We start from the raw sequence: 10,774 nt of genomic DNA, 5'->3' as shown, positions 1-10,774 counted from the left end.
CCCGGTCACTTTATTGCAAAATGTCCATTATCAAGTGACAGTGATAGGGGCGACGACAAGAAGGGCAAGAGGAGAGAAAAGAAGAGATACTACAAGAAGAAGGGCGGCGATGCCCATGTGTGCCGCGAGTGGAACTCCGACGAGAGCTCCACCGACTCCTCCTCCGACGAGGACGCCGCCAACATCGCCGTCACCAAAGGGCTCTTCTTCCCCAACGTCGGCCACAAGTGCCTCATGGCTAAGGACGACAAAAGGAAGAAGGTAAAATCAAAATCCTCCACTAAATATGCAACCTCTAGTGATGAGGGTAATTCTAGTGATGAGGAGGATAATTTGCTCACTCTTTTTGCCAACCTAAACATGCAACAAAAAGAAAAGTTGAATGAATTAATTAGTGCTATTCATGAAAAGGATGAACTCTTGGACACCCAAGAGGACTTCCTAATTAAGGAAAATAAGAAGCATGTTAAGGTTAAAAATGCTTATGCTCTAGAAGTAGAAAAATGTGAAAAATTATCTAGTGAGCTAAGCACTTGCCATGATGTTATTACCAACCTTAGAAATGCAAATGCTAGATTAATTGCTAAGGTTGATTCAAATGTATGTGATGATTCAATTTCCAATCTTAGAGATGATAATGCTAGTTTACTTGCTAAGATTGAAAAATTGAATGCTTCTCTTGCTAGCCTTAGGATTGAAAATGAAAAATTGATTGCTAAGGCTAAAGACTTAGATGTTTGCAATGCTTCCATTTCCAATCTTAGAAGTGAAAATGACATTTTACATGCTAAGATTGTTGAACTAAAATCTTGCAAACCCTCTACATCTACCGTTGAGCATGTTACAATTTGCACTAGATGTAGAGATGTTAACATTGATGCTATTCATGATCACATGGCCTTGATTAAACAACAAAATGATCATATAGCAAAATTAGATGCTAAAATTGCCGAGCATGAGTTAGAAAATAAAAATTTTAAATTTGCTCGTAGCATGCTTTATAGTGGGAGACGCCCTGACATCAAGGATGGCATTGGCTTCCAAAAGGGAGACAATGTCAAACTTAATGCCCCTCCTAAAAAATTGTCAAACTTTGTTAAGGGTAAGGCTCCCATGACTCAGGATAACAAGGGTTACATTTTGTACCCTGCCGGTTATCCCGAGCACAAAATTAGGAGAATTCACTCTAGGAAGTCTCACTCTGGCCCTAATCATGCTTTTATGTATAAGGGTGAAACATCTAGCTCTAGGCAATCAACCCATGCTAAATTGCCTAAGAAGAAAACTCCTATTGCATCAAATGAATCTAACATTTCATTTAAAACTTTTGATGCATCTTATGTTTTGACTAACAAATCCGGCAAAGTAGTTGCCAAGTATGTTGGGGGCAAACACAAGGGATCAAAGACTTGTGTTTGGGTACCCAAAGTTCTTGTATCTAATGTCAAAGGACCCAAAACCATTTGGGTACCTAAAATCAAGAACTAAATTTGTTTTGTAGGTTTATGCATCCGGGGGCTCAAGTTGGATCATCGATAGCGGGTGCACAAACCATATGACAGGGGAGAAGATGTTCTCCTCCTATAAGAAAAACCAAGATCCCCAAAGAGCGATCACATTCGGGGATGGAAATCAAGGTTTGGTCAAAGGATTGGGTAAAATTGCTATATCACCTGACCACTCTATTTCCAATGTTTTTCTTGTAGATTCTTTAGATTATAACTTGCTTTCAGTTTCACAATTATGTAAAATGGGTTACAACTGTCTTTTTACAGATATAGGTGTTACTGTCTTTAGAAGAAGTGATGATTCAGTAGCATTTAAGGGAGTGTTAGAGGGTTAGCTATACTTAGTAGATTTTGATAGAGCTGAACTCGACACTTGCTTAATTGCTAAGACTAACATGGGCTGGCTCTGGCATCGCCGACTAGCACATGTTGGAATGAAGAATCTTCACAAGCTTCTAAAGGGAGAACGCATTTTGGGACTAACAAATGTTCATTTTGAGAAAGACAGGATTTGTAGCGCATGTCAGGCAGGAAAGCAAGTTGGTGTTCATCATCCACACAAGAACATCATGACGACTGACAGGCCACTCGAGCTCCTACACATGGATCTATTCGGCCCGATAGCTTACATAAACATCGGCGGAAGTAAGTACTGTCTAGTTATTGTGGATGATTATTCTCGCTTCACTTGGGTGTTCTTTTTGCAGGAAAAATCTCATACCCAAGAGACCTTAAAGGGATTCTTGAGACGGACTCAAAACGAGTTCGGCTTAAGAATCAAGAAAATTAGAAGCGACAACGGGACGGAGTTCAAGAACTCACAAATCGAAGGCTTCCTTGAGGAGGGCATCAAGCATGAGTTCTCTTCTCCCTACACGCCACAACAAAATGGTGTGGTGGAGAGGAATAATCAAACTCTATTGGACATGGCAAGGACCATGCTTGATGAGTACAAGACTTCGAATCGGTTTTGGGCAGAGGCGGTCAACACCGCATGCTACGCCATCAACCGATTATATCTACACCGAATCCTCAAGAAAACATCGTATGAACTCCTAACCGGTATAAAGCCCAATGTTTCATATTTTAGAGTCTTTGGTAGCAAATGCTTTATTCTTGTTAAAAGAGGTAGAAAATCTAAATTTGCTCCTAAGGCTGTAGAAGACTTTTTACTAGGATATGATTCAAACACAAGGGCATATAGAGTCTTTAACAAGTCCTCTGGACTAGTTGAAGTTTCTTGTGACATTGTGTTTGATGAGACTAACGACTCTCAAGTAGAGCAAGTTGATCTTGATGAGCTAGATGATGAAGAGGCTTCATGCGTCGCGCTAAGGAACATGTCCATTGGGGATGTGTGTCCTAAGGAATCCGAAGAGCCTCCACAAGCACAAGATCAACCATCTTCCTCCATGCAAGCATCTCCACCAACTCAAGATGAGGATGAGGCTCAAGATGATGAAGAAGAAGATCAAGAAGTTGAGCCACCTCAAGAGGAGAGCAATGATCAAGGGGGAGATGCCCATGATCAAGATGAGGAAGATGAACAAGCTCCAAGGCCGCCACACCCAAGAGTCCACCAAGCAATTCAACGAGATCACCCCGTGAACACCATCCTCGGTGATATTCAAAAGGGGGTAACTACTCGATCTCGTGTTGCTCATTTTTGTGAACATTACTCTTTTGTTTCCTCTATTGAGCCACACAAGGTAGAGGAAGCACTTCAAGATTCAGATTGGGTGGTGGCGATGCAAGAGGAGCTCAACAACTTCACTAGGAATGAGGTATGGCATTTAGTTCCACGTCCTAAACAAAATGTTGTAGGAACCAAGTGGGTTTTCTGTAACAAGCAAGATGAGCATGGTGTGGTGACAAGGAACTAAGCCCGGCTTGTGGCCAAGGGATACTCACAAGTCGAAGGTTTGGATTGCGGTGAAACCTATGCACCCATAGCTAGGCTAGAATCAATTCGCATTTTACTTGCCTATGCTACTTACCATGGCTTCAAGCTTTATCAAATGGACGTGAAAAGTGCTTTCCTCAACGGACCAATCATGGAAGAGGTCTATGTTGAGCAACCTCCCGACTTTGAAGATAGTGAGTACCCTAACTATGTATATAAACTCTCTAAGGCGCTTTATGGGCTCAAGCAAGCCCCAAGAGCATGGTATGAATGCCTAAGAGATTTCCTTATCACTAATGGCTTCAAAGTCGGAAAGGCCGATCCTACACTCTTTACCAAAACACTTGAAAATGGTTTGTTTGTATGCCAAATTTATGTTGATGATATCATATTTGGGTCTACTAACGAATCTACATGTGAAGAGTTTAGTAGGATCATGACACAAAAATTCGAGATGTCTATGATGGGGGAGTTGAAGTACTTCTTAGGATTTCAAGTGAAGCAACTCCAAGAGGGCACCTTCATTAGCCAAACGAAGTATATTCAAGACATTCTAAACAAGTTTGGGATGAAGGATGCCAAGCTCATCAAGACACCCATGGGAACCAATGGGCATCTCGACCTCGACACGGGAGGTAAATCCGTAGATCAAAAGGTATACCGGTCGATGATAGGTTCTTTACTCTATTTATGTGCACCTCGACCAGACATTATGCTTTCCGTATGCATGTGTGCAAGATTCCAAGCCGATCCTAAGGAAGCTCACCTTAGGGCCGTAAAACGAATCTTGAGATATTTAGTTTATACTCCTAAGTTTGGCCTTTGGTACCCCAGGGGATCCACATTTGATTTAATTGGTTATTCGGATGCCGATTAGGCGGGGTGTAAAATTAATAGAAAGAGCACATCGGGGACTTGCTAGTTCTTGGGAAGATCTCTGGTGTCTTGGGCTTCAAAGAAGCAAAATTCTGTAGCTCTTTCTACCGCCGAAGCCGAGTATATTGCCGCAGGTCATTGTTGCGTGCAATTGCTTTGGATGAGGCAAACCCTTAGGGACTATGGTTACAAATTAACCAAAGTCCCTCTTCTATGTGATAATGAGAGTGCAATCCGCATGGCGGATAATCCCGTTGAGCATAGCCGCACTAAACACATAGCCATTCGGTATCATTTTCTAAAGGATCACCAACAAAAGGGGGATATCGAGATTGCATATATTAACACCAAAGAACAATTAGCTGATATCTTTACCAAGCCATTAGATGAACAAACATTTACCAAACTTAGGCATGAGCTAAATATTCTTGATTCTAGGAACTTTTATTGATGTTTTGCACCCATAGCTCATAGATATACCTTTGATCATATCTCTTTCATGTGCTATGACTAATGTGTTTTCAAGTGTATTCCATGCTAAGTCATAAATTGAAAGGGAATTGGAGTCTTCGGCGAAGACAAAGGCTTCCACTCCACTCCATTGAATTACTCATCCTTCGCCGTCGCTCTGCAATGCTCTCCAACTTTGGTATAATCTTCACTCATATGTTATTTAGCATAGGGAGAGAAAGTGAAAGGGCTTATATTTCACTCAAGTATCCGTTTTTGGCAATTCATGCCAAAGGGGGAGAAAGTATTAGCCCAAAGCAAAAGGACCGCACCACCACCAATTTCAAAAATTTTGAGTTAAGAAAAGAGTTTTCAATTTGGTATCTTATTTTTGATAGAATTTCAAATTGGCACAACCCTTTCAAAACTAATATCTAAAACCCTCTTGAATACTAAGAGGAGGATTTTATTGAGGGGGAGTTTTGTCTAGTCAAAGGAAAAGCATTTAAAACAGGGGGAGAAAATTTCAAATCTCGAAAATGCTTCTCAAAATCTTACTCATTTACCTTTGACTATTTGCAAAAGGACTTTGAAAAGAATTTACAAAAGGATTTGCAAAAACAAAACATGTGGTGCAAAGCGTGGTCCAAAATGTTAAAAATAAAGAAAGCAATCCATGCATATCTTATGAGAATTTATTGGTTCAATTCTAAGTAACCTTTGCACTCACATTCTGCAAACTAGTTCAATTATGCACTTCTATATTTACTTTGGTTTGTGTTGGCATCAATCACCAAAAAGGGGGAGATTGAAAGGGAAATAGGCTTACACCTTTTCCTAGTTGATTTTGGTGGTTGAATTGCCCAACACAAATAATTGGACTAACTAGTCTATACTATACTTAAAGCACCAGTTTCAACGGTCGTCATGCGTCATTTTTTTACAAATAACCCCTCACAACTATTTCAAATTAACCCGATGCACGCCTGTAGATGGCCGAACGGCAGCCCGGCACGGGCCAGACGCCCACGGGCCACAACTCTGGCCCAGACACGTCATGTCGACCAGCTGGCTGTGCCGGGTCAGCCCGTTAGCCTGTCGGCCCATTTGAATAAATCAGCGTACAATGTTAAAAAATAGTGGTCACAACTCTGGCCCAGACACGTCATGTCGACCAGTTGGCCGAACAGCGGCCCGGCACGGGCCAGACGCCCACGGACCACAACTCTGGCCCAGACACGTCATGTCGACCAGCTGGCTGTGCCGGGTCAGCCCGTTAGCCCGTCGGCCCATTTGAATAAATCAACGTACAATGTTAAAAAACAGTGGTCACAACTCTGGCCCAGACACGTCATGTCGACCAGCTGGCTGTGCCGGGCCAGTCCGTTAGCCCGTCGGCCTATTTGAATAAATCAACGTAAAATGTTAAAAAACAGTGCGGGAGGTGGGATTCGAACCCCATGCCCTAATGGAAGAAAGGCGGGAGACACTGGGTTAAGCTATCTAACCAGTAGAACATCATACTCAGATGCTTTTAATATTGAATATAAATTGTATATATGTATATACGTTTTTTTTGTAAAATAGAAAATATAATCGTGTTGGGCCGGATTAGCACTACAGGCCGAGGTTATAACCAAGCACGACATAACGTTTTTGGTTCTTGCAAGCATTATGTCGTTTCTGAGACCACATTGGCGCAATGGACTCAATGGTGTTTGAGGTTGCTGAATTGGATGGAGCAACAATGATTTGTCACACTAACAGTAAAACGGAAGATTATTTGTTGGTTTTAAACGTTAGTAATTACTACAAAATAGCATAATTTATATGGAGCGCATCCATTTTTTATTGATGCCTGACTTTAGCAATCACTCCATATTTTGATCTATCTTTTCTTATAAGTTTGAGTTCATGTGACTTATTTTAGAAACTTGAGCTTACAAACTTTCTGTTATTTGGTCTCTGTACGGTGGAATTCTGTCATTTTATAATCCCTGTTCGTTCAGTCAATCGTTATGAACTCTTTTCTAATCGTTCACTTTATTGGCCGTGTTGTACAAGACATATTGGATGGAGTAAACAATAACATCAGTTAGCCAAATCAAAAAATATTATACGAAGAGCGAAGATAATCAATAAAAAATCTTAAAATTTTTTTGGTGGATGGTTTACATAGGTATTGTTGTAAACCGTCGCAACGCACGGGCAACCGACTAGTTTGCTCTAGATTATGAGTTCTACAGGTGCTAAAGGTTCACAACAAACCAATTAAAAGACCGAGAAAGGATTCAAAAATAGAGAGCTAAAGTCAGCCGAAGTGTGCCCTGTTCTGGCGCACCGGACTGTCCGGTGTGCCACCAGACAGTGTCCGGTGCACCAGGGACTCCAACTCCGAACTGCTCACCTTCGGGAATTCTGGGAGCCCCTCCGCTATAATTCACCGGACTGTCCGGTGTGCCAGCGGAGCAACGGCTACTTCGCGCCAACGGTCGTCTGCAGAAGGCATTAAATGCGCTACAGTGCGCGCAAGAGTCAGAGCAGAGCCAGATGGCGCACCGGACAGTGAACAGTACATGTCCGGTGCACCACCGGACTGTCCGGTGGCTCAGAAGACAGAAGCTCCAACAATCAGAATCCAACGGCTTGGTGACGTGGCAGGCGCACCGGACTGTCAGGTGCGCCATGCGACAGCAGCCTTCACCAAACGACTAGTTTGGTGGTTAGGGCTATAAATACCCCTAACCACCGACCATTCATTGCATCCAAGTTTTCAGACTTCCCACACCTTACAAGAGCTATAGCATTCAATACAAGACACACCAAAGAGATCAAATCCTCTCCCAAGTCCATAGATCATTCCCAATCAAATAGTGACTAGTGAGAGAGTGACTTGTGTTCATTTGAGCTCTTGCGCTTGGATTGCTTCTTTTTCTCATTCTTTCTTGTGCTCAACTCAATTGTAACCGAGGCAAGGGACACCAATTGTGTGGTGGTCCTTGCGGGGACTTTGTGTCCCATTTGATTGAGAAGAGAAGCTCACTCGGTCTAAGTGACCGTTTGAGAGAGGGAAAGGGTTGAAAGAGACCCGGTCTTTGTGACCACCTCAACGGGGAGTAGGTTTGCAAGAACTGAACCTCGGTAAAACAAATCCTTGTGTCTCACTCTTTATTTTGCTTGCGATTTGTTTTTCGCCCTCTCTCTCGGACTCATTCATATTTCTAACGATAACCCGGCTTGTAGTTGTGCTTAAGTTTATAAATTTCAGATTCGCCCTATTCACCCCCCTCTAGGCGACTTTCAGTACTGCGTCTTTATACAGCAGCAAGGGGTACCCTAGTTTCAGGGTACCGACAGTGGCCCCCTGTAACGCCCTGAATTTGGGGATAGAATTTTTTCTTCTTTTCACTCACCAAAGTCGGGCGTTACACTCTTTTCTCTTCCTGTTTCGCTCCTTCTTCCCAATTTCAAACCAATATAGTGACAGGTGTCCGTGTCATGTATAAACAAAACCTAAGTGTCATGGGTGTTGCATCATGCCGAAGCACATTTCTTTGTCTGATGTCGCATGTTCGTCTCGTTCCGTTTCGGATTTTCGGTTCGCGATCGGATTTCGTTTAGTGGTCGTGCGTGTCTTGGGTTTTGATCCATGGTGTGGCCCAGCCCGGCCCAGCCCGGCCCGGTCCGGCCTGGTCCGGCCCGCGCGCCCCTGGCGCCCCTGCCCACCCCATGCGCGCGCCCCCCTCCTCCAAATCCATTTGTTTCATTTGATTTCTCCCGCGCAGTAACCTCCCTCTCCCTCTTCCACCTCTCTCTCTCCCCGTGGTGCCCTAGGGTTTGGAGTCGACATCGCCAAAGTTTGGATCCCAGGAGGTGAGTTTTCCCCTCCCCTTCCCTTTTCTCTCTCTCCTCCCCCTCCCCTTCTTCTCCCCCGCGCGACCCTCCTGCCTGCGCGCCCTGCCCCGCCTTGGCCCGCGCGCCCTGCGCCGCCCCGGTCCCCACACCGCCCTCGGCCCCCGCGCCCACGCCACCCCTCGGTCGCGCCCCTGCGCGCCGCCCGCGGCCGCGCCGTCCCCGGCCCCGCGCTCCCCTTCCCATCTCGCGCCCCGACGGTGGCTCGGTCGCGCCCTCCCCGCGCCGGCGAGCCGCGCCCGGCGAGCCCCTCCCCTCCCCATCCCGCGCCCGGCGAGCCCTCGCGACCGCGCCGCGCCCATCTCCGGTCCCGCGCCCTCCCCGCGCCCTCCCTACCCCAGCGAGCTGCACCCCCGGTAGCCTCCCCACACGCCCGGCGAGCCTCTCCTCGCACCGCCCCTCGGCCGCGCCCTGCTCCCCGCCCCGGCGAGCCCCCCGCGCCGGCGGCTCGGCCCCTGCCCGCGCGCCCTCACCCCGCCAAGCCCGCCCCCGTCGCGAGCCCCTGCTCCCCGACCGTGCCCCGGCGGCTGCGCCCTCGCCACGCGCCCCGGCGGCCGTGCCCGGCCCCGCGCCTTGGTCGCCCGCCCTCGGCCATGCCCCTACCCACACCCGTGCCCCGGTGACTCGCGTCCCACGCGCTTGCATGGTTCACGTGCCTTCGGCACGCGTAGCGTGCTCTCGCGCGTGCGACCGTAGTCACACTGCGCTTAACCCCATTTTAATCTATCTTAATTGTTGTTTAGTCTACGTGCTGCGTCGCGCGCTTCGTCGCACGACGATTCTTTTTATTTATATTTATTAAAGTGCTGCGTTGCGCGCTTCATCGCGCGACGATTCGTTTTAAACTCAGTTCTGTTGATGTAAGCCGTCGTGCGTTTCGTCGCGCAACGCTTAACATATTACTTATAATTAATGCAAGAATCTCGTTGCGCGCTCTGTCGCGCGGCGAGTCGTTTATTTCTCAATTCAATCTTAATGTGGGGTCGTACGTCTCGCCGTGCGACCACTCCCTTTCATTCATCTTCAATTATTTATAATGATTAAATGTGGAACTTGACTTTACTTTATGCTAAACGTAGTATCCAAATTAATGCCCTTCTATTAAGCGAGTGGTTTAATTTATAATAATGTAACGTGATCGTTTCTCGACTGTCTTTTCCTCTTTCTCTCTTAACCGTAATTGCGAGCCCCGCGTGGAACGTCTGTTTACTTATTGCATTCTATTATATGGTGTACTGTTCTTTTGTATTAAATGTGTGGACGTATGTATGTTTGCGCTCGTATAGAGAACGATCCGGTTGAAGAGCCCGAGGAACTCGCAGGAGAAGCCCCTGAGCAGCAATCGGTTGGTGGAGGCAAGTGTCCCTTGACCTATCTCTGTCCTATACATTCTTTAATTCACCTCCCGCATTTCACATTTATACCTAAGGATTGACTAGCTTTTGTTATCGATGACCTTGTTTACCTATTTGGGTTAGATTATTATTGTTTAGCTTTATGCTATTGCTCAACTCTAATCAATGAACATGATGAGAATTATCAATGGTACGCTGTTTTCCCCTCCTTTATTATGATGTTATACTTGTGGCATTCAAGGGGGCTCGAGCGATTTCTCGAGTGCCTCTCCTTAAGGACCTGTTTGTTGGATGACCGCACGGGAAAACAGTGCAACCATGAGGGTGGAATGGGATGCCCTTAGCTAAATAATTAGAGGAACCGGGGTGTAGTTCGCTTAGCCGTCGTGCCATCAATGGGGCTCGGTGTATGCCGCTTGCTCTGCCAAGTTTGGGTTCGCCCGTTGGGGAGGAGTGCGGTGCATTTAGGAAACCTAACGGGTGGCTACAGCCCCGTGGAATCTTTGTAAAGGCTACGTAGTGATGCCCTGCTGGGTCACCTTGGTAGTGATCAATGGAGAGTCATGATCTCCAGGCAGAAAGGGAATCATGGCTTGTGGGTAAAGTGCACAACCTCTGCAGAGTGTATGAAAACTGATATATCAGCCATGCTCACGGTTATGAGCGGCCAAGGGAGCTCCAGTGATTAGTGGTACTTGATCAGAGATGTTCGGATTACAGGTGGTGTTGAGAACGTTGGTTTTGGTATTGACTCTGGTAATGGTAAGTGG

The sequence above is a fragment of the Zea mays genome, chromosome 2, assembly GCF_902167145.1.
Source record: "Zea mays cultivar B73 chromosome 2, Zm-B73-REFERENCE-NAM-5.0, whole genome shotgun sequence".
In the NCBI taxonomy this organism is placed as follows: Eukaryota; Viridiplantae; Streptophyta; class Magnoliopsida; order Poales; family Poaceae; genus Zea; species Zea mays.
The sequence above is the reverse complement of the archived record's forward strand: the minus strand, read 5'-3'. Positions refer to the sequence as shown.